This window comes from Bactrocera dorsalis, chromosome 3 (assembly GCF_023373825.1).
Source record: "Bactrocera dorsalis isolate Fly_Bdor chromosome 3, ASM2337382v1, whole genome shotgun sequence".
Lineage (NCBI taxonomy): Eukaryota > Metazoa > Arthropoda > Insecta > Diptera > Tephritidae > Bactrocera > Bactrocera dorsalis.
In genome coordinates this window covers 50,127,465-50,153,531 of record NC_064305.1, presented here as the reverse complement: position 1 = coordinate 50,153,531, position 26,067 = coordinate 50,127,465, and the positions used below count along the sequence as shown (strand labels likewise).

Genomic DNA, 26,067 nt, shown 5'->3' with positions numbered 1-26,067 from the left:
TCTAACAAACCTTATGTGTCTGGCAGCATATGAGTTATATATAGTATAAAATTGCTTAGATTGCAAATTTACCGATCTCAAAGTATGCATTGCTTACTTTGAAAGGATTAACCATTATTTCCCATTCACAGAGGCTTATTTCTGTCCTTTTAAGCGAGATTCGATCTTCTAAAATAAAAAACAAACTGAATGAACCAAAATCTTTCAAATTTTCTTCTTTAACGAAAACAAGTAAATCTATAACTTTCCGACAGTTTTAAATTTCGTTTTTACGCGGGGGATTCCCAAACGCGTTTCCAAAAGGGTATTTTTTATAAAGTTATCTATAAAACTATGACGCCAGATTTTCATTGCTTTAAAGTTATGGAGTTATGCGATAGGCTAACAATAAATAAATGTTATTGTTTAACAAAATTGCAAAATTTCAGACCGATTTCTCAAAAACCGAGGGACTAGTTCGGTTATATACAGACAGACAGAGTGTCCCAGTTTTCAGCAATATTACGACTCTTTAAAGAGGAAATTTTGACACTGTGCAAGTAATTCGGGAAAGCGCAGCCAAACTTGTATCATTATGCACTCGCGTGACTCAGTTGGTTGTAGAATGTACAACGTATATGTATGTATATATTTGTATTAAACCTATACATTGCTAAATTAAATTTTCCTTGAGAGCAATATACCCATACCTGTATACAATAATGTGTATCTTCATACATATGTACATGTATACACTTACTATTTATTTCAGGGCAGCGGCGCACGTATAATAATTTAAGGGAAAGTTGAGTAAGCAGAGAATGAAGCAACAGAAGTTAGTAGCATAATAAGCTAGAAGTTCTAGTGAAGCCACTGAGTCGAAATCTAGACGTTCATTAAAACGGTCGTGCTATCGAACTCGTCGGGGTAGTGACGCGAATGCGGCTAAACTTCCGAAGACCGTTCGGAATGCGTGACGGTCGATAGTGAAATATTCCGAAAGCAGAAAGCAGCCGCAAATAGCGTATATTTGGAGTACGCTGAAGGAGGATTAGTAGTGTATGAGTAGTTTAAGTATCCAGCGGAAAAAATAGGGATCCCACAATAAATGTAATGTAGGTACATAAATGAAAAGATATTCTAGAAAATCGTAAATTTAAACTACGTAATCGATGCAAATGCCTAATATACATAGTTACATATATATCTAATTAGGTAGGACAAGAATATAATTAAGTACATTAAATGGTGTACTACAGTGTACATTCAAGCAATAATGTATACGTATTTATGGATGTATCTACAGCGTTACAAGTGTAAAACCTTAAAAGATAGTTAGAATAATGGAATTTGTTTTTTTTTAAGAGTTTTACAATTCACTGTTTTATGTACAAATACATCCGTTTATACTTCCGTATGTACGTCACGTCGACGCTCTAGTCTCTACAACAAAGAGTATTTTATACTTTCTATTTTTTCAAGTACATTCATGGTAATATTCGTTTTAAAAGTGTTTTATACATAGAATATAGAAATTTAGAAATAATAAAGATTAGCTATCGACTATATTCATCATTTCAACCAAACCGATTTTCAATTATGTTAAAAAAAAATACTCAGTTACTAGTCAAAATATAGTTTGCATGTTGTTGGACATGCTGAGATTTCTCTTTTTCGCTATAATTCCTCTTCTTTATTTAGCAACCTTAGTTGTAATAAAAACAAGTGTCTAATAGAGCGCAGACAGGAGTACTGCACGAAAGTACTTCAGTCACCCCGGGTATTGGATCGATCAGGGTTATTTTTTAGAGCGCGGCCGAAGACCGCCAACGTCGTTACAACGTGAAAATGCTTCAGGGGGTACTCTCATGTGAACGCATACATTTTACCACTTTTTAGGAATATTTTTTTTATGCAACAACAAAATTCAATCATTTTAATTTTTTAATATATAGTATCTTTATTTGTATTTTGAAATGTACACAATTTTTTTTTCGTTTTTTTTACATTTTCAATATATATTTTTTTAAATCAAAGTAGTCCCCAACAACAAAAAGTAGTTCACTGGTCATGGTATCACCACGGCTGTTCATGTTGTTTGAAATAAAAAAAATCGAATGGATTATTATTCAGTAGTTCTGCGGCTATCGTTCCTACCAAATATAACCAATTTCCTTAAAAAATAATGTCGAACTTCAAAAAAAGTCACGAAAATCTTGTTTTTTTCGTTAAAAATCGTTAAAAAAAATATAAAAATATTTTCGAAAATGAACAATTCTGGTAGGGACGATAACTATAAATGAGTAGAAGAACATACTAAATGTAAATTTTAAAGCAATCGGTTGAATACTTTTTTTAAGACCATGACAGTTTAGAAACGTAGCTAGTCTAAACCCGCGGTTCCACTCGCTCCTTGTTGTCAAGGATATATGTAATTAAACATGATAACAATACAATGTATTAGTTAAAAAAGGAATCTACATTTTTTATTGACATCGTAAATCAATTTTTTAATCTCGACGTTGGGATTTCTAACTTTTAATCCAGGATGACTGGGATTGAAAATAGAAAATGTATTTATTTTTTTAATTGTAATGTGTAGGTTTGCCGAACAGTGCTCTATTGTATTTAAGATAATACCAGTAGCTCTGTGGGGGCTTTGGTTTAAAAGAGTGGATCACGAAGTACAAAAAATTAGAAAAAATCTTTGTTTGTGTTTTTCTCACATATGTGTATGTATGTAGATATCATTTGAGGATAACTTTAATGTAATTTTCGCTAACGCAAAGCAACATCTAGTAATAAGACTATGTGAGTCTATTACCTGTAGTATAAGTTAATTTAATACCAAATTTAATTGTAATCCATTCCATAATGAATTTTAAATTCTTTCGAAACATTTTTAAATACAGTTTTGTCAACAACTGAAGGCCTTGATCATTGCAAGTTGAAAGAGTACAATATGTTCGATTACACCCCTTTTTCTATGTAGCCATTTATTATCTGCGCAGATATGTTCAAGATATTAAATTGTTAAGAAATCTAAATTTAAAATTAAAACGGAGCTGTGAAACTACCAAAAGGAGAGTCTGCTGCCAGGCCTCGCATAAATCAGCACCCTGTCTTACCAATAACATAGTAGTTATAATGCACATAGTATGACGATGCAGGAGTAGATGTGAGTGTGTGACATTAAAATTCTTAGGTGTTTCTCATCCAGTTTGATACTCTGAAGGCAAATGTGAAAACTGAAAATTTTTTATCACCCACAGATATTCTGTAACCTGCGGCTTTAGATTTTACAATACTAATGTGATCAAATTGAAAGGTGAATTAATTTACACTTCGCGTGTTTTTCGAATTGGTAAATTTTTGGTAGTACTGTTAGTGACATCTATGCTAATTTTCACGTCAAAATATTCATTAGTATTTGAGATACGCGTCGATTTGTGAGGCTCTAAAAGTGAATTCTTTGATTTTTACTTTGTCTGAATTTATTGAACAAAGAAGTGTGAGAAAGCGCCATCTTATAATGTATTGGTTATTCGTGGTCATTTCGCCACATTTTCAACTAATATCGTGCCGCAACCAGCGCAATCGCCTGTTTACCTTCGAGTAACTTCTGGCTATTCAGCAAATTCACATGACCACTCCGAGCAGTGGCCAGTACGTCAGGCACTCACTCCGGGACAAAAAAACGTTACCTGTGAACCTCTAGTTGATGCTAAAAAGGTATTACTACCACATTTGCATATTAAATTGGGTTTAATGAAGAATTTTGTTAAGGCAATGGACAGAAATGGAAGAGGGTTCTTGTGTCTGAAACAAAAATGTCCATGAATTAGTGAAGCGAAAATTTAGGAGAGCATATTTGTGTGTGATGGAAACATTTGAGGAAATGCTCAATGAAACTGAAATACTAGCCTGGATTGCCTTTGAAAGCGGTGTTAAACATTTTCTTGGAAATGTGAAAGCTGACAATTACAAAAAACTTGTGACTGAACTACTTACTGCCTTTAAAAAACAAGTATTGCAAAATGTCCCTTAAAATTCACTTTCTACACTCCCATCAAGATTTTTAGGGACCGTAAGGGGTGAACATGGGGAACGGTAACCAAGACATTTCTGCTATGGAGAAATAATATCAAGGCAAGTGGAGTGCCAGTTTGGTTGCCGATTACTGCTAAACATTGTTAAGGGATCAGCACATACCCCATTTATACCGAAACTCGTTTTTTTTTTACCCGACCGCCAAAGTAATCGGAATCGTACCTCAATTTGATATGACAAAGGCTACCTTATGTATGTATATAGAAAAGTGATTACACTAAAAAACTTAAATTATAAATATATGTACTCTAAGTATACTTTTTTACAAGAACAGTCAATCTCTAAAGAATTCTTGCCGCAAAAATATTTCCAACTAGATACAGTGAATCAAAAAAGTTTAGGCACACCGTAAACCTAAATGTTTATCCAAAAATTACAGGTTATCCCTTTGAATTTACGAAAGTAATAATAATAATATGTTTAAATTTCAACATTTTTATTATACATATGTATGTATATTAATAATTATAAATAATAACTAAAAGTTATTTCATATTGTACATATTTATTTTTTTATAATGAAATTATAATAAAAATATTAAAGATTCCACATAAAAAAGTTCAGGCACACATATGGAAAACATTGTTTTGAATTCAACTTTTTTAATTCTAATATTTTGTCAAACCTTTGAGCTGAATAACTGCTTCTAAACTTCTTCCAACTATTTTAGATGTATGCTCAGGAGTTTTATTTGCCCATTCTGTACGTATGACCCCTTTAAATGGATCCTTCAATGTTATATGGTGAGTCTGCATTTTTTTTCAAGTAGATGCCAAATATGCCCTATAGGGTTTGTGCCTGGGGAATCCCCCAGTGGGGATTGCGGAGGTGTTTTTAATTGCTTACAATGGAAGATAAACCATTCTTGCAAAACATATGAGGCATTTTTCGGGTCATTGTCTTGTTGTAACAGGGATGGCTGCCGGCTTAAGCCCAACTTTTCAACGCTGGAAGATAAATGTTCCTTTAAGATTTCTCTCACCAGATTCTGCAATGCACCCCCAAACCATTACGTTACCGCCGCCATTACAGTCATTTTCCTGGAGCTCTTTGTTTCGTTTTCGCCAAGTTTTTTTTCCCACCATTGGAAACAGACATATTAAATTTTGATTCGACATTATTACCTTATCCTTATTATTAGATTCCGGTTGATTAAGATTAAGTTTGGTGACCTACAGCCTCTATTTTTATTAGTATCCGAAATGAATGACTTACGCCGTGGAACTCGCCCATGATAACCAGCTTTGTGTAAAGTGTTCCTACAGTTTGGGGGTAAAAGTTTTTTCAAAGCTTTATTTCATATATTGGCACAGCTTAACTGCTGAAATCTTCGGATTCTGATTCACTGCAGCTATTACAGCTCGAGCCTGACGAGGTATGCATTTTTTGTGCGTCCAGACCTGTTCTCGTGCTCTAAATCTCCGGTATTGATGTACATATCATTTTATAATATTTCTCACTTTTGAATAAGGTATCTGCACTAATTTCACTATAAGATTTTTGCTGCACGTGCAAATTCATTAAAATTGTATGGACATCTATCGAAACTTCTGTACGTCCGGCCCTTTTGCTCCCTCTATATCTAATTCAATTTTTGCACTGCCATAAAACGATTAAAAATTGAACAAATTTAAAATAATTATGAGCAATAAGCCGAAAAGAGCAAACAAATTAAGAAAAAACGTATATTTCCTAAAAACTTGACTTACTCACAATTTATGCAGAACCTTCTTCATCAGCGTTTAGCCGCTGTTTACATGGATTTCGCGTTTCTTATGAAATAACGTAATATTTATTTGCTTATTATGATAAACATACATTTATGTATGTAAGCTAATAATACAAACTGCGTCGAAAAGTTGGTTAAAAAAATTGTCATTTCAATTTTGAATACACTTTTCAGCAAAGGCAACGCCTGATCATTACAATTTTTAAAAGGTAAAAATCAATTGAATGTATGCTATTCCAAAATCAATTATTTTATTATTTGACTTACATACATATGTATTTACAAAATTAATTATATATTCTTTGAAGTATTATACATATTCCTTATAAAATAAAAATAATTTGGACAGTCTAACGGTGCTTAAAATCGCATAGATCAAAGCAATTCGTTGATCAAGTATTATTTGGTTCCACTTGGTAAGGTTCGAGGGACACCACTTCCACTTTCGTCTGGTTCAAGGCCGATCTAAAACTTCTCACATGCTGTGGGTCCGGCACCCGGCCGGAATGTGACTCCACACTGAACTGATTTTTTTTAAATATCCCTAAATTGAGGTGTAAACCACAGCCACCACGAATCTACCTAAAGAGTCAAACTCAGATTGGAGCGAACTCCAAGGGCTTACTGCTCCCCGTGGTCCCCGGTCCGTGGTAAGTCTCCGGTCAGACCTTGTAGCTTTTGCTGCTATTAGTTGAGCACCTATCAAACTCAATGACTAATGACATTTATCACTTTAACTTCAAATGTCTTTTCATTAGAAGGAATATCCTCAAAGTATCAGTTAAAGCTGAGTATTATAGCGCTATTTCTGACAAGACTATGCTGATACTTCGGCTATAATCGCGTAAGCGGTGTCTACGCCAGTAAAGAAGAAGATGCAAATACTTCGAGGTAAGACAAACAATAGACATAGTGCTTATTAAATTATAGACGACTATTACCACAGGCATGCCTTACGGCGGACAAATTCTACCTCCTGCCCTCTGGGAGAAGTTTTGGGTACAATACCCGAGTTTGTAGAAAAAAACAGTCATTAGTAAAATGGACCAGAGAAAGCGACTTTCATTCGCAGCAGAGTTATCTTCTCTAATGAAAAATTTTATATAATATTACCGTGAATTTGTTTACGTTTTAATTAAACGAAATTATATGAAAACCATTGACATCTAAATTTGAATTTCTCATGCCAAAGTCAATGACAAGCGTATTATTAACCCTTTCTCAAAGTTTCGCAATATTCACTCGGGAAGACTCAAATCTTTATATATATTTAAAAAAAAAAATTCATTTGAGTGAGAGGTAGACATAATTTGTCAAACGTATTTTAAATCCTGGATGAGGAGTTGTCAGTCGGGAGTAACACATTAATCTTTTTCCAAATGAAAAACTCGGATGGAGACGTCAGGATGTATACCACAGTATTCCGATATCGTCCGTTCCAAGAAATTAGTAGCTTCTTCGTGAGAAAGGAAGAGCTCAGCTTATAGTAAAGGGTGATTTTTTAAGAGCTTGATAACTTTTTAAAAAAAAAAACGCATAAAATTTGCAAAATCTCATCGGTTCTTTATTTGAAACGTTAGATTGGTTCATGACATTTACTTTTTGAAGATAATTTCATTTAAATGTTGACCGTGGCTGCGTCTTAGGTGGTCCATTCGGAAAGTCCAATTTTGGGCAACTTTTTCGAGCATTTCGGCCGGAATAGCCCGAATTTCTTCGGAAATGTTGTCTTCCAAAGCTGGAATAGTTGCTGGCTTATTTCTGTAGACTTTAGACTTGACGTAGCCCCACAAAAAATAGTCTAAAGGCGTTAAATCGCATGATCTTGGTGGCCAACTTACGGGTCCATTTCTTGAGATGAATTGTTGTCCGAAGTTTTCCCTCAAAATGGCCATAGAATCGCGAGCTGTGTGGCATGTAGCGCCATCTTGTTGAAACCACATGTCAACCAAGTTCAGTTCTTCAATTTTTGGCAACAAAAAGTTTGTTAGCATCGAACGATAGCGATCGCCATTCACCGTAACGTTGCGTCCAACAGCATCTTTGAAAAAATACGGTCCAATGATTCCACCAGCGTACAAACCACACCAAACAGTGCATTTTTCGGGATGCATGGGCAGTTCTTGAACGGCTTCTGGTTGCTCTTCACCCCAAATGCGGCAATTTTGCTTATTTACGTAGCCATTCAACCAGAAATGAGCCTCATCGCTGAACAAAACACGCGCGCGAAACACATTTCGAACCGAACACTGATTTTGGTAATAAAATTCAATGATTTGCAAGCGTTGCTCGTTAGTAAGTCTATTCATGATGAAATGTCAAAGCATACTGAGCATCTTTCTCTTTGACACCATGTCTGAAATCCCACGTGATCTGTCAAATACTAATGCATGAAAATCCTAACCTCAAAAAAATCACCCGTTATATACCATAATATATGTATGTACATTTTGAAGGCAATTTCATAATGCCACTCTCATAGAAACTCTCGTATTTTTTGAAAAAAAATTCAGACACTTGTTTTTCACAAACTCCTTGAAGCGAATTTTTCATCAGCAGAATCGTTTTCATTAAACAAGAACACGTATCGTCACTTGCTGCGACGATTTGCAATTTTTTTGTATGGATAGTTTCGACAATTGGCCTTCCCGAACGTGATACCAAAACCAAAATTGCACGTAGTTGGTGATTGCAGGTTACCTTTATTGAAGAAAAACTGTAAAATGTGGCGAACTCTTCTCGTTTTAACGCCATATAGCGAAAACCGACCGCGTTTATAAAACGCCAGATACAGATTACAAAAGCTGTCTGTTGATGATAATGGACTTCTTATTACTAGATACACTTATACACTTACACATATACATATGTAGGTTTTACTGGCAAATTTTTGCCATCAAAGCAAACTAGGTGAGACAAATTCGTAAATTTCGGTCTTGCTAAACATACGTATGATAACATGCAATTTAAGTAGTAGTTAAAGGCGAGTACTTTCCGCATTCATTAAAAAGTACTCCACACTAATACAGTTGTAAAGTAGTTTATAACAAATTAATTCAGCTCATAGTTTAATATTGGGGTACAAACAAACCCCTCTCCGAATATTTCCACTGAAATGTGCGTATACCAACATACATGTGCGTATACTAGATACATTTATACATAAAAAACACATAAAAATATAATATCGATTCGTAAGTATAGTTTTGCCGAATCGTTAGATTGACAGCAGTGTCTACGACGTGATAGACTTATAAAATTCATATTTCTAGTCTATTGCGCTTCGCATTGGATATGACTATAGTATAGATTTCAACCTACAAGCGGGACAGCATGAGTTGTCCTCTGCGAATGCCATACCTTACTACATATTTATACTATGTATATGTAAATATGTAGATGAATACATTTTTCATACAGTTTGTTTTCATTTGAAATTTAAAATTATACCTTGAGAACTGAAATTTCATTGCAGTATGTAAAATGGAACAATCATATTTACATGTACCTGTACATAAGTAGGTAATGAAGTACATGTGTACTTGTTGGTTACTAACTACTTGAATTATTTTACGGAAAACATGAATAATTGGAATGTATAATCATATGCAACGGGCTTCTTTCATTTAATAATCAAGGAACTGAGAGAATGAGAGTTTGTTCATGTAACTTTCTAAACTTGAAATAAGACACCATCCAAAAGTTAGTTTTTTTTCAACTGACCAAATATATTCCTGCAATATGTTGCACAGAGGATACTATCGGATCGTAATGATCAGGATAACTGAACCGAGCATGTATGTAATGTTTGAAAAAAAGTAGAGTATCTTGATGACACTTGGCGCACGTTCACTTAACACTATGCGAGCTTTGCTAAAACCCAACTCTTGCCAGGTCCATTATTCCGACCGTAAATTGAAAAACTTAAAAAAACCAAAAATAAGCCAAAAATTTGGATAAAACTAAGCTATGATCCCTGTAAATTTTGAAGGTACTTACATACATATAAAATGTTGGGATATACGAACTAAATCGGGAAATTCGCTTTTGGTGTTACACGTTTACAATTCTTTCTTTATACCCTGAACAGGGTATATTAACTTTGTCACGATGTTTGTAACACCCAGAAGGAAGCGTCGGATACCCTATAAAGTATATATATAAATGATCAGTATGTTGAGCTGAGTCGATTTAGCCATGTCCGTCTGTCTGTCCGTCCGTCCGTCTGTCCGTCTGTCTGTATATATACGAACTAGTCCCTCAGTTTTTAAGATATAGTTTTGAAATTTTGCAAACGTCATTTTCTCTTCAAGAAGCTGCTCATTTGTCGGAACGACCGATATCGGACCACTATAACATATAGCTGCCATACAAACTGAACGATCGGAATCAAATGCTTGTATGGAAAACTTTCACATTTGACAAGATATATTCACGAAATTTGGTATATATTATTTTCTAAAGCACCAATGTCATCTCCAAAAAAATTGTTCAGAACGGATTACTATAGCATATAGCTTCCATACAAACTGAACACATAGTTACTAACAGAAATGCTGTGAAGGGTATTTAGCTTCGGTGCAACCGAAGTTAACGTTTTTTCTTGTTTTTCATTAATTATTTTTATCTATATTATTTTAAATTAGGAGTTATTAACGAAATCAAAGTAACATTATTTGAAGCTCAGAGGATACTTTCATTTGTGAGTTTCGGTCACTACAGTCCATTATGATAAGGTTTTAGTCAGAATTGTCCTATTAAAGGTCAAGAGGTCGAGTAATATATAGTAGATATCAGTATTGTTAAATAATTCTAGAGAACGAAGGGTTAGAGGGAGACATGCTCAGATGTATACGTTGGCTTACACCGTCACCATCTGGAAATTTTTCAGTTCTTATATTTTCATAAGAACAATAAAAGCTTAATTAAGTTTAAAGTTTATTTTCTTTACATATAATTTTATTAAGGAGTATATTTTGTGTGAAATTTTTGAAACCCGATTTTATACACATTACATGCTTCCAAAATGTAACCGTTCAGTTCAATTGGCTTAATCAGTTTATCTTTAAAGGCGTTTTTCTTTAAACAGCATATTTCGGATTAGTTAAACTACTCGAAGTTTCTTCAAGGCAAATTATCAGATCAATGCATTTGTAATACTTGTTTTTGACTTCCCATCGCTTGCAAAAGCACGCATAATTTTGTGACTGCGCAGTTGAAACCTCTTTACTAAACCACTGATACTATACATTAAATAATGTTCTATAACACGAAGAAAGAAAGGCAATGAAAGCAATTATTCCAGAGTGTCTCGGTAAAAGGTATAAACTTTATACGTATATACTAATACGAGGGCTGCTATATATATTTCTGGCCTAATAATGAAAATAGGAATATTTATCAACGAAAATGGTTTTATTGTTTTTCAAAATATTCTCCATCAACATTTATACACTTTTGCATGCGCTCAAACCAATTTTCGAAGCACTTTTTCCACTCCGATTGAGACACCTCCAAAACATGGTTTTTGAATGCTTCAACAGCATCTTCTGGCGACGAAAATCGTTGACCACGCATTATTTTCTTGATGTGTCATTGGGTGCCAAGTCAGGGCTGTACGGCGGATGACCCATCAATTCGACGTTTTGGCCGGTCAAAAAGGCGCTGGTTTGAGCCGATGTGTGAGAGCTCGCATTGTCATGGTGCACAATGATTCGCCTTCTCTTGTTCGTTTTTCGAATTTCTCCGAAGACTTCAGGCAAACAAATGGTGGTGTACCACTCAGAATTGACCGTCCTACGTTGCTCAAGCGGAACAGTCGCCACATGACCAGTTTTGCCGAAGAAACAGGCGACCATTTGCTTCGAAGTGCTTCTTCCACGAACAACTTTCGTTGGATTTGGCTCGTCTTGGAAGACCCACACTGTCGATTGCTGTTTTGTTTCGGGCTCATACGCATAGATCCATGATTCGTCTTTTGAAGCACCGCGATCGTATTTTTTCAGCTTTTCTTTACACTAATCCACACGAGCCTTTTTTTGAGCGATTGTCAAATTGTGCGGGATCCAACGAGAACAAACCTTTTTTACGGCCAGGTGTTCATGCAATATCGAATGTATGCTGGTGGGAGAAATGCACAGGCATGCCTCTATATGAAGGTATGTTACATGACGGTCTTGCATTATCAGTTCACGTACGGCATCGATGTTTTCTGGCACAACGGCTGTTTTTGGACGACCTTCACGGAATTCGTCTTTGAGCGAGCGTCGGCCACGATTGAATTCGTTGTACTAGTTTTTCACAGTGCTATAAGATGGTGCTTCATAGCCATACAAAGATTTTAGTTCATCGATGCACTCTTATCGTGATAATCCACGTCGAAAGTTGTGAAAAATGATCGCACGAAATGTTCACGAGTTAATTCCATTTTTTGGCCGAGATGAATTTTTTAATTCCCTGTAAATAAAACAATTCACGATTAAATGACAAAACGTTCTGTGTGATGTTATGCTAAAAAATGTCAAACTTTCCAATGGAAATGTCAGATTGCACCTGGCAACACTTAGTGTTGCCTAGGCCAGAAATATATATAGCAGCCCTCGTATCAATTGTAGAAAATGTGTGTATTTGGTTCACAAAATACCCTAGCGCCCATATATTAACTACATGAGTTTCGTTATTCTAGTAGGTCTTACGCCAAATATGTCGGTCAATAACTGCAATTAGTTTAGAAGTTTCCATCCATATTATGAGTTTGGCTTTGCATCTCACTTCATACCGTTTATGCTGTATAGTATTATTATATCAGAGCAGACTACTGTAGTAAAAAGACCGATCCAAAACAAGTTATTTCATGGAAAATTTTTTGATTGTGAAGGGTACTATAGTTTCGGTGCAGCCGAGATTAACGTCTTTTCTTGTTTAATATGAAGATTTGACAATACCTGAAAGTATTTATAATCCCTGCAAATTCCAAGAGTAAAAATTATTCGGTAGCACCCAAACTTAGCTCTTCTTTATTTGTTAACTACTTACAAAAGTGGGTATTTTTGATTTTATTTAAACAATACCTCTTTGATAACAGGTAAAACATTTGGCTTACGATTTTCTTGGTCTAAAACAGTGGTTCCCAAACTTATTTTGTCTACCGCCCACTTTGAGAATAAATATTTTTTAGCGCCCCCATTTTTTCACCTATTTAAAAACCACTATAACTTCAAATTAATTAGTGTGACCTATATATGTATGTATACTAACGGAGAATTCTAAATGAAACTTTTACTATAACCAGCAACTTGAAACCTGAGCGCAGTAGGTAACATACAACGGCGCTTAGGTCTCAAGTTAACTCTTACGGGCTCCACCTGCCAATAAGAATGATTATTGAAACACAACTTTATAGTATTAAAACTGAGAATCTTTTATTAAAAATAAAACTAAAATAATCGATCCATATATAAAAAACTAATGTGAGGGATGAATCTGATGCTGTTTAATAAGTTTGTTAATATCAGGTTCCAATTTACTCAAGAACAGTCGCAAGTCGCCACGTTCGGTAACAAGCAAACGATTTCTATTTTTAGTAAGCAGTGTTGTCACAGCACTAAATTCACGTTCACACAAATATGACGATGGGAATGCTATCAAGAATCTTTGAACGATTGACCACAATCCAGGGTACAATTGCGAGATCGGTTTTTGTAGCCAAAATTCTTGGTAACCATTTTTGAACTTGATTGTGTTGACATTCTAAAACGGATCCAACACCCAGTCTTGTATTTCCAAGTTCAAAATGTCCTGGTATCGTTCGGTGAAGTCAATGTGGAGGTTTTCCAAATGTTGGCAGTAGGCAAACAATTCGTCGTTACTGCATGATACTGATAAATTCGGAAAATTGTGTAACTCACGGCTGCCCAGATTCTTTTTGTATAGAAGCAGTTTGGCTGCGAAAGCAGCAACCACGTTTTTTGTTTTAATTTAATTTAGTTTATCGCCTTGCAGTTGGAGATTCATGTCGCTGAACAATTTATACAGGTCTGTCATGTAAGCTATATCATTCTTTGATGTTATGAGCTTGTCTTGATATTCTGTATCTTTAGTTTCCAAGAGCTCTATAACAGAGTCAAACAGGTTGTAGAATCGAGTCAGACAATTGCCTGTTGATAGCCAACGAACTTCAGTATGAAACAACAAACGATTGAAATCCTCGTAATTAGTAACACAAAGCTGATGAAATAATCTATCATTCAAAGAGCTGTTGCGGATTTTATTGACTGCTTTGATGACATGTTGCAGTGATTGAAATAGTTTTTCTCTTAAGTTTCTAGCAACTAAATGTTGTCTATGAATAACGCAATGTACACCAAGGACAACTGGAATTTTATTTTTTAAGTGCGCTATTAAGCCTTTATGGCACCAGAGCGCCATCCGTAGCAATTGAAATAATATTTTTCAAAGGAATCTCTTTCTCATCGCAAAACTTTTCCAATATATTGAATATGGTTTCGCCTTTTGTATCGGTCTCTAAATTTCTAGCAAATAATAATTCTTCACATATTTTCTCTTCTTTAATAAACCTCACGTAAGACAACATCATTAGTTGGTAAAGTGGACACATCGAGCTGAATTGAGAATTGGCTTGTCCTCAGATGATCGCACAATGATTCTTCAATGTTTTCAGCCATTTCATCAATTCGTCTTTGCACAGAATTATTTCTCAATAGAATTTTTCGGATAATATCTGCGGCCGGTTAATGAAGCACGGTAGTTATTACTTCATTTATTGCTGGCAATATTAACTCTTCTCCGATGTTATGTGGTTTGCCTTTTTGAGCAATTAACAAAGAGATATTGTACGAAGCTCAAAGTCCGTCGTCATCTTGCTTAGCAGCCGCCGAAAATAGTTTTGCTACACTTGGCTGAGTATTATGCTTCTTCTCTAGGTCTTGAAAATATGCTACATTCTTGTCTCTCTTATCTGGATGCATTTTATTCAAATGATCTAGCAGTCTTAAAGGCTTCATTGCTTCATTCGAAAATGTTTTTAGACATAGAAGATACAAGGGCGAGGATGGGTTTGTGGGATTTTCAATGAATCCGAATTTAATGTATTCGGCACAGTATTGCCGTCTCTTCTTTTTTACTTCCGACATTGTTTTGCTTTGAGAAATACGTTTAACTTCGCGAGTAGTGTAAAGGAGGCGTAAGTAATGCTCATCTATTGCGCGCAAAACCACAAATGAATATAAAATAAATATTACATTGTTTATATAGGAATGCTTAAGCACAATTATTATATAGTAGTCCAAAATAATGAATTCTTATTTTTCCTAGAAATACATTTGTAAAAAAAGGATCTTTCTACTTCTCGTATTTTCCCCAGAAATACATTTGTAAGAAAGGATAAAGATCCTTTTTTTTTATTTTCCACATAAAAGATTTAAGGAGTTCAAAAGCTCAAAACGTGCGCTACATCAGCTCGAACCTACCTACCCTACACCTTTGCGCAAATGATTATATTATGATAGCAAATGCCCACATACAGATTTGGCAATGGCAATTACAATACGTTTGACAGTTAGTATTCTATAAATTCTATCCTGTCGAGATGCCCCGTTATGAAACGGAGCGACTGATTGACATGATTTTAATTTTTTCTATATTCAATAAAATATGACAGATGTATGAACTACGCGGAGAGAAATATAGAACCGAGTTTGAGCAATCTTTTAATTCATATTAGTTGATGTTCACAAGTTGTTGTTGAGAGTCGAGAGCTCATGTAGTCGTTGTCTAAGAGGCCCCTAGCTAAATAAAATTACGAATAACCCCCCAGGCCTCTACACAACGCCCCCATTTTCTTTCTGGGTCTCTTACCGCCCCCTTGACACCTGCAGCGCCCACAAGGGAGTGTTATCGCCCACTTTGGGAAACACTGGTCTAAAATAACAGCACTCTTGATATTCCTTGCATTTGAACATGTTACCTATTGACCATGGGTTACGCTAAGTAGTAAGACGTTTTTAATAATTTTAAAATTCTTAATTTATTCTATCTCGTTCCCCTCAAAGTAATTCTCCTTGGCCCCAATATACTTGTGCCAACGTTTTTTCCAATCCTCGAAACAGTTCTTTCCGGTTTCCCCGGAGCGGTCGTTTGAATACGGTACTCGCAGCACGATATTGATTGATACGGTGCATCATCGTGGTGCACCGCAACTCGATAATCGAAAAAAAGTGTCCACATAACCTTGATTTTTGACCTGCATTTACGTGTTCTTTCGCCTTCGGCTCGGCAGTGCCACGGTATTGGGCCGATTGATCGTCTGTTTCCGTTGATCATCAGGTAATAGTGATAACTGTCCTGGACGGGGTTCTCCGTCAACGCGCTCTAGACCTTCTTTGTATAATTTGTACCAATCAAAAAAACTTGCTCCGGACAAACAATTATTACCAAAGGCCTTTTCTAACATTCTGAACGTTTCAGCATTAGAAATTTGGTTTCGTATTGACTTCGTAGATGGGCGTAATCGTACAAACGCCACGCTCACAAAACGCCATTAAACGAAATCTTTGAAAGTTTCGTTTCTCAGCGCTAAAATCGGATTACAAAACTTTCATTTCTTTAAGTTTTAATGTACATTTTTCTTGAACTACTAAAAATACAATAACCAAATTCCCTAATCCCTAAGGACCTATACAGACACTGTAACAAAGGATGAAATCGGATGCCCACTCCTCATATAACGGTATATATACGCCAGAGACATTAAATTTACACTCGAAATAAAACGAGAGAACTTTATAGGAGTCGAGGTCAAAATCAAACGATGGATGTGCCACCGCCTATATTAAGGTGGAACCCCATATCTTTCGACTGATATCGACCAAGTTAGGTGTAGGATATTATCTTATGTTCCAGTGCAAAAAAAATCTTACTACAACCACGCCTTCTTCTCATAAAATACAATTTTACTATTTAAATGTATGTGTAAATTCCATTTTATTGTTTCACTTGCAAATCAAGCAACAATGAAGATATCGGGATAAATTAAGCACAAATAGTGCGCTACGGTTCGTCTCAGTGTAAAATTTTCGAAAAATCGATTTTTTTTCTTGAATTATCGGATAGTATACAATATAATAATCACTCTCTAAAATTTTGAAATCGAAATTCAAATTATTACGGTCGCTTAGGGTTTCCTGTAGATAGGGAACACAGTGAGGAGCGTAGCGACTCCAATTTTTTAAAGCGTTTTTCTCAGAATGCTGTTTTTAAAAACGATTTCCACTCTCAAAGCAAGAGTTTTGTAGATATCTAGTTCCAATTTGGAGAGAACATTTTTAACGCCATTCTCTTTCGCGCTATGAAGCTTTTTGTTTTTTTGAAATCTTCCAAATTTTTCCTACGAAAAACTGCCGATAAAAAGAGCCAAATTCGATACTTTTTGTACAAAGCGCCGCCATTTTGTCAAATTTCTAAAAAATAAAAAAGCTTCCATAGCGCGATATCGGTTTTCCTACAGATTAATAATATTTTTGAAACTTTTGTTTTAGATCAAAATTGCGGCCGTAAAATTTCCTGGACGATGTCCACGATGGTTGCCTTTTTTTGAAAAGCTATACATTCCGCAATCATACCACTAAAACAACACAGAACATTAAATTCTGATTGGTACACAACCATTTTTTTGCCAGTTGTCTTTTAAGAAATTAGAAAAAGCAACCACTGAAGACGGATCACTATTCACTACACCAATGTGGCCTCTCCCACATCAATTGAATCAACTGCGTTTTTGAGCACTCAAAACATCGATTTGATAAGTCATCCGCCGTATAGAAATAAATAAACTAAGATGTCAACGTTTTTTGACAACTGGAGAGGTGTTCAGAACGAAGTCTTTGGAGAGACATCAATCAGGCTAAAATTCTTCTACAATTAGCTCAAACGCATGACAAAGTGTCTAAATCTTAATGAAGAATATTAACATTCGTTTTTGTTCTCTAATACCGAAATATAAAAGGCAATTTTCGTTTTGCTACGCGTAATATTATACATATGTAGATAATCTAATATAAAAAAAGTATATAAAGTATAATAAGCCTTTTAAAAACTCAAAATAATTCGGTTGTTATTTATCTTGCAAAGCACTTTTAAAAAATTCAAACTAATGAAATATTTGCATCGTCTGCTTATTTTCCAAGTTTCTGTTTTGTAAAATGTGCACATAGGGTTTCGAATGTAAATGTAGCAACGCTTTGGTCTTCAATCTATGAAACCACAATTTAGAATTATAAAATCTATTATTCGATAAAATGAGCAATCAAAATGTATCAACACACTTAGAGCACATTCTTAGCATATGAATGTACATAGGTGTGTATGTACAGGGTAACTTGGTGTCCTCTCCAATATTTTTCGGAGTTTGTGGTGCAAAAAAAACTTCTTAAAGAAACTCATACAGCATCTTTTCCTGATAATAATATGTCTTGATGTCACAAATGGATATCGGGTCAGCCCAATACTTTCGTTGTCTCCCTATAACTAAGGTAAGAATTTTGAACTTCCGTTTGGCTTTACACCTTATACTCTCATCAATAAATAATATTGTTATTTAAATAAATGAACTTTAATGCCAACAAGAAAAAACGTTAACTTCGGTTGCACCGAAGCTTTATACCCTTCACAGGTGCATTTCTGTTAGTAACTATGTGTTCAGTTTGTATGGAAGCTATATGCTATAGTAATTCGTTCTGAACAATTTCTTCGGAGATTACATTGTTGCCCTAGAAAATAACCTGTGCCAACTTTTGTGAATATATCTTGTCAAATGTGAAAGTTTTTCATACAAGAACTTGATTCCGATCGTTTAATTTGTATGGCAGCTATATGTTATAGTGAGCCGATCTGAACAATTTCTTTTGATATTACATTATTTCTTTAAACAATAACTCATGTCAAATGAGGAAGTTTTCCATACAAGAACTTGATTCCGATCGTTTAGGTTGTATGGCAGCTACATACATATATGCTATAGTTAATCGATCTGAACAATTTCTTCGGATATTACATTGTTGCTTTAGAAAATAACCTCTGCCAACTTTTGTGAAAATATATTTTGAAATGTGAAAATTTTCCATACAAGAACTTGATTCCGATCGTTCCGATATCGGCAGTTCCGACAAATGAGCAGCTTCTTGAAGAGAAAATTATGTTTGCAAAATTTCAAAACGATATCTTAAAAACTGAGGGACTAGTTCGTATATATACAGATAGACGGACATGGCTAAATCGACTCAGCTCGACATTCTGATCATTTATATATTTACTTTATAGGGTCTCCGACCCTTCCTTCTGGGTGTTACAAACTTAACATACCCTGTTCAGGATATAAAAATCGGTCCACGAATTACCCCAGATCCTATAATATACATATGTATGTATATAACGATTTTCGTTATTCTAGTAGTTCACGAAATATTTCGGTCAATATGTGAGTCATCTTCCTACAATTGCAAAGAAACATGTTTTCGTGTATACAATCATTACAATTGGCAATCGTTATTGCAATCAGCCGAGACTCCCTCTAGCCCTAATCTTACTATTTATTTAAGCTAGTAAGAGAGCACGGTTTTCTAAACATAATGATATATATAAACATATATATATATATGTACATATATATATGTATATGTACATACATGTATATGTATATGTAAATATATACGTACATATATGTATATGTATATGTATATAAGTGTGCGTGTGTGTATGTCGGATTACCCCCTATTTTTAGTAGGAATTTCGATTGACTTTATACCACACACATTGGAGATTGAGATATCTTAACATAATAGGGGTATACTCTTGCTCTTGCAAAACCCTTGCACGGTGCACGAATTGCAGATATTTCCTCTTGGTGCACCGGCACAACACCAAACACACGCAGAACAGAAAAATATTTGCAAGGGCTGTAAAATATGTCAGACCAAAACCCATGTTTGTTTTCGTGCAATGACACGAAAAAAAAAATTTCAAATCTGTGCTGGCTGTCATTTTACTTAAATACATATTTTGACGTTTAATTGTTGAGGAAGGTAAATTTTAAATAGATTTTATAATTTCTGTTTAAATTATAAAGATTTGTTACAGTTTTTTTCGTGAAGAATGAATGCAGAAGGTGCGCCAATTCACAATAGCCATGCACAATAGTCATTTATGATAAATTGACCGAATCAGCCGTTCATATGTCACTAGATTCTGCAATGTGTGCTCTCGTGCCCTTGTATATTTCGGTATAGGAGTTTTGCAATCTGCAATCTTGCAAGCGCAAGAGAATCCCCCTAATGTTATGCTTTGATCTATCTACTATATGTGCATCAATTCTTAAAATAATAGCAATGACAATCGAACCAGACTAATCAAACCATTCAAATCAGTCTGTAAGTATGGTATGTTATGTTACAATTATGAGAACACGAATTTATTAGCACAATGAGATTTTATGCGTAAAATGTGTTAAATCGGGGCACAACTTCACATACACCAAATGTAATGATTTTCCAACCGGTTGGTTTTATCTACATATATATGTATGTAGTTACATAAGTAAGTATGTATGTATATTAGGCCGGGTCGATTTGCATGGGTGGAAAAAAACCAAAAAAAAGCGGCTAGCAAAAACGAAAACTACAGATAATTCTAAGAAAGTTTTGCCAAGAAACCATGGGTCTAAAATTAATTCCCAGTTCGCGCAGACTGACTTTAGATTTTGAGGTCATACTTATCAAATTGTACTCAAAAACTTTACACTTTCATAAGAAGCGATCCGGAAAATTGTGCTTGGTTTCTTCGATTTCAACGAAAGTTTGTGCTTCTATGTATGTATGTATGCATACAGATATTCCCATATTTTTTCAATAAATTCTAAAATGTATTGCGTGCTTTTTATCATAAACCCTTAGATTAGTCGGATCACAAACTTTTTCACGATAATGTAGTATCTTTTTTATGACTCTTTCGCGAACATCTTTTCTCTTATCATAAAGCATTGCCAGTAAGATATTTTCAGGATGAGCGAAGTATGAATTATTTTGGATTACAGTGTTAACAATTTCTCGCAGCGTTGGTGGTAAATATCGCGTAGACTGTGTAAATTTAAAAATTGTAAAAATTTAAATTGGTCAACAGCAATCGCCTCGAATTCGAGAATGGTTAGCTTACTCTTACTGTGCTGATCAATCATAAACTATTAGAGTTCAATGGGTATTAAACCACAGCAGCAAGGCAATGTTTTTGCGCACTGTCATTTTCCAATATAAAACACTTGATCAATTGTTTCCAGAAACGTTGAAGACTTACTTGGTCTACTTTTAAAATTTATTTCATTATGATATTTATTTAGCAATGTTTTCAGTTTTTTCGAGGCAGTTTTTTCATTGATTAACGGAATGTTTAGTTTATTCCAAATTTTCCAATTTTTTTTTGCCACTTGTGTGTTAAGATTACCATACGATTGCTTTTTTTTTGTTATTTTTTGCTCAGCCACGCGTAAAAATAAATAGTATTTATTAAAATTAACGTCACGATTACTTGGTAGATTTAGATCACTTAAATCTTTTGGCAAGCCAATATTCAGACTGGGAAGAACACAAGACCCGGAGTTCATTGAAATTGTATCAATTTCTGAATTGGTGGAATCAACTGACATTGCAGACGTTTCCATTATAATTTATTAATCGAAAACTATTTAAAACTTGAAAAAAAAAATATTTAGAACACACTATTATTTATTCAACGCAGACCACTTGTGTGGTAAGAGTACCGTACCATTGCTTGATTCTGTTGTTTTTTGCTCAGTCGCGTAAAAAAACAAATAAGTTACAAAAACCTTCTATTATTGCATGGTATTATTTTTAAAACTATACGTTTTTGAGTGCAATTTTATAAGTATCACCTCAAAATCTAAAGTCGCTCTGAGCGAACTGGGAATTAATTTTAAACCCATGGTTTCTTGGCAAAATTTTCCTAGAATTTTCTGTAGTTTTCGTTTTTGCTAACCGCTTTATGCGAAAAAAATTTGATCCGCCCTAATGTATATATGTATATCAACATCAAGTTCTTGTATAGAAAACGAAATTTTGCATAGACTACTAAAAGCATCGCTGGAATATCCGAACAAAATGTCATGCAAACTGACTCTTATTAAGTAACCTTAATTCGGCTTGAAGGTTGTTTATATCAAGCAAAGCAACTGTTAAGAACTATGAAAACGTTCTCCTTTGGAATCGAACAGTTTGACGGTTTGGTAAGAGAAATGCACCTGTAAATGGTATTATAACTTTTTTCTGTTTTCCATAAAAATAAATATAATAATATAAATATTTTTATGCATATTATACGAGTATAATATTTCAAACATACATACATATGTTTCTATGCTCCTAATTGTGTTGAAGTGCATACCTATGTATTTACCCACTTAAGAGGGTGGGGGGTATTATAACAACGGCGCGTACCGGCTTTACCCACAGCAAGTGAGTCTGGCAAGTATGACGAACTCAATTGATTCTCAGAAGTCAAATATTAATCATCAACGAACTATGAGAAGGGGGTAGGTCCCCCAAAAAACAAAGCGACTCATTTTATTACACAAACATAGTGTCTGCAGAACGAGTTAAACAACACTTGCTTGATTTTCGCAAAATTTAACCGCCGCTTTCAGCCACTACACAACAATACTTTATGAATAAGAGGGCAAAACACTGAAGATCAGACAATAATCATAATAAAGTATACGTACTGTATATACGTATACATTTCACTCTCAGTCGCGTGAGTAAAATTTATCAAACACAATAAAATCCAGAGAGTACAGCTCAAACAGCTGAAGCAGAAACCGACACGATCATTGACAACACAAAGTCATTAACGAAACAACAACCGAAAGCTCCACCTTTGTATTCTCCACTCATATCCAATACGAAGTAGCTTTTCAACAGCTGTCCACTGATCAGTGGGTGACTTCTGCTGTCGCGTTGTGTACGCCGTAACATCAGTTCAATTTTGCTCGCAACGTTAGGCGGTTGTGTTTTAAGGCGCGGGTAATTTTTCGATTTTTAATGAAATTTGTGTTACATTTCATAGCTTAAACGATAAAGTTGTGTCTTTAAATGTGATTCTTACGTGTAAAATTGCCTTAAATAATTGAACCTAAAATTAGTGCAGCTTTATTACATACGACATTTCGATCAATAAGTTTAAACCGGTGCATTACAAACGAATATTCATCGAATCGCGTCTATTTTTGTGCAAAGTGAATTCAATATAGGTACCGCATTAAATTCAGTTGCATGGCAGAAAAAGCAGCCACTTCAAATCCAGTTACCAGAAATTGTCATTGTGTAAGGAATATTATCATACTTATCTTTATCTTCATGTAACGCATACTGTCAACATGGACATATACGTATATACAAACATACAGACCTGTTGCGCGCAATCTTATATCATTACCAACACATTTGTACATACTTATCTACGAACATACTATACATATAAACTCGCTAAGCATTCTTTCAACAATCATTTCTTCAGATACAATATTTGAACATATTTTTCCTTAAAGTTTTATATATTGTGCTAGGGCACAATTAGCGAAACATGCAACAGCCTATGAGAATATAATGTATGTATGTTATATCGCGGTAAATATAAATTAAACAATTATACATCATACATATGTGTAAAATTGCATGATCCAAAGATTGTGTCCTACACAAGAACCTAGGATAGGCGAATTAATATTTTGAAATTCGTCCACATTTTACAGATTCATTCACATATTTTGTATGTAAACTGTATAAGCAGTCGCCCTTGAAATTGCCCGAAAAGAAAAACCATAGATAACGAATTCCCTGGCCCTGTATTCATAATCTTATCTCTAAGTTGACCATTACGATTATTGTGATTGTGTTTTCACCAAATATACCTAATAGAGTATTAAAAATAAACAATAATGTCGTAATGTTTTCGTAACACATACGTATATGTATAATAAAAATGTATTTATCTAAGTTTGTACTTATGTACATCATATTTACGCATAAAAAAATATATGAAAAGTGAGTCAACCGAACCTTTAAACATTCTCAAAAAATATGGGCTTAAAAACTTCATTAAGTATTCCAATATGTCACCATAAAGTAGAGAATTAACTTATAAATACATACATATTTGTAACTAGCATATTCGCTTGGCTTCGTTAGATAAGTTAGCGGCTTTATGTTTACTAGATACAATTTGTGGAGCAAAATTGTTCGTCGTTCACTCAAAACTACCTCGTCTTAAACTTTGTCCCGATATCCATGTTAATAAGAGACATTACAAAATGAAACTCGAAAGTAAAATTGAAAATGTCAACTATTTTTAAACCGTGTCGATTTATAAATAATTTGATTCATCCTAGTTACAAAACTAACTTACATAGTTCAGTAAAAATTCATATAACAAGTCACTTACAGAAGGAGTTACGGCTGAATATTACCCATAAAATCATCTCTCCATTTTAAACATTTTCTATTTAATTTTTGTTTTTATTTTTTTTTAACAGAATTAAAATCTCATTTTTATGATTAATCTGAGTTTTTTCTCATGATTATTTGTTGCAGAGCGTCTTTACATTTTTAGTCCAATGCATTTCTTCACACTTGTACATATGTGCATATTATAGTTCAAATGTATATAAGTTATATACACATATGTAAATTGTATTAAACACAATGCACACAGGACAACGTCAAATGACCTTAATCGATCACAAAGATCGCGTAAGAATGAGCATACATTGTATGTACCGATTTGCATTTATTAAAAATACATAAACTGATTTCTTAACAAAGAATTGCGGAAAGCATTTCCTAATGAAGTCACATTATTGTTGTTGTAGTATTGATATATATTATGTGTATGATCTCGTATAAATTAAAACGTGTACATATGCATACGTATATTAAATATGTGTGCACAGAGAAGACAGCTCATTTATTTGTATATATATGGTAGATATGTGTATTTATTTCACTTGGCAAATTCTTGGGACTTCACTAAGTCAAGTTCTTAACGTGGATACTAATGAGTCATACCTACACACACATAGGTGTGTTTATATGAAAGTATGTTAGCATATGAATGCATAATTCCATACTCACGCTTTTATTGGAAGAATTTTAAAAATGTTGACTAATAACAGTACGCAAGATAAAAGTTTCTTTTTAAAATGATATGTGTATATAAGTATATACAGTGAAATTCCTCATAACCGGATACCCATCATGTTTTTGGCGCTGTCCACATATGAGGGTGATAAAAACGAGTGTTGAAAATGTATTCTTAGAGTCAGAAGCTGTAGCTCAGAACAATACTTATGTATGTTGAACTTATACAAGGTAGTCAATGTCAGCCAGGAGTAAATGAATGACAACTATTGCATTAGTTCCGTAGAGCCACCGCGAACCAGACGGCATCAGTGCAAGTCAATTTGTTTGCTGTGATCATTTTGCTATTTGTTATTAAAAACAAATGTCGCAAAACACCAAAAATTAATAAAAATTTAAAAAATTGAAAACTATAAATTGTACACAATTTGCAATACATTTAGGAATATGTTTTTGTATGAAAATATTAATGAAAACGTTGTGTTCATGAAATTGGACCAGTTATGGGAACTGTCCGGTTATGACGACTCTCCGTTTTGAGGAATTTTACTGTACACTGTACATACGTACAGTATCGGACAAAACATTTGCACAGAAAATAATTGCCGGAAACCTAATGTATATAAATGTATATAAAAAAACGATATAACATCTATATTCAATAAGACAAAACAATTGCAACTCAAAGAAAAGGGTTCACTATTTTTAATAAAATAAAAGAAAAATTTAGTATTTTGTACCAAACTCATTACTCTCAATAACTGCTTTGCATCGCAGCGGTATTGAAGCTGTAAGGTCATCCACTAAGGTTTGGGGTATATTTCTCCATGCCTCCAGGGCCCTTTGGAAAAACTGATCAGTATTTGGTACATTACTGCGATCAATTTTTTTTTTTTTACAATTTCCCTTAAATTTTCTTTGAGATTAAGGCGTGGGGACTGTGGAGGCCATTCCATTACATCCACTTTATTCCTCTGTAATCACGATTAGGGCCTATGCCATATGCTTCGGGTCGTTGTTCTGGTGGAAGACTC

The 26,067-nt window shown here is 34.4% G+C and overlaps 1 protein-coding gene and 1 long non-coding RNA gene across 12 annotated transcripts in view; one reads left to right on the top strand and one right to left on the bottom strand.

Annotated features, from left to right (window-relative positions):
* LOC105230249 (matrix metalloproteinase-14) overlaps positions 1–26,067 on the top strand; it is a 77,215-nt gene that overhangs the window by 10,420 nt on the left and 40,728 nt on the right. For 4 of the 10 annotated variants that reach the window (XR_007422130.1, XR_007422131.1, XM_049451271.1 and 1 more), the window contains exon 1: positions 22,899–23,221. The exons of 2 other annotated variants lie outside the window; for them this stretch is intronic. The gene's annotated coding sequence lies outside the window, so the exon portion shown is untranslated. Of the gene's footprint in view, positions 1–857; positions 1,095–22,879; positions 23,222–26,067 lie in introns of those variants that run through there. 4 more of the 10 variants (XM_049451273.1, XM_049451275.1, XR_007422128.1 and 1 more) reach the window with 4 other exon arrangements.
* LOC105230233 (uncharacterized) lies at positions 4,761–7,313 on the bottom strand. 2 transcript variants are annotated; one of them, XR_852750.4, is made up of 3 exons: positions 5,800–7,313; positions 5,410–5,689; positions 4,761–5,349 (listed from the first exon to the last, which is right to left on the bottom strand). It is a non-coding gene; the product is annotated as an uncharacterized LOC105230233 (long non-coding RNA). The 2 variants fall into 2 exon arrangements; XR_007422164.1 differs by having other exon boundaries at positions 5,804–7,313.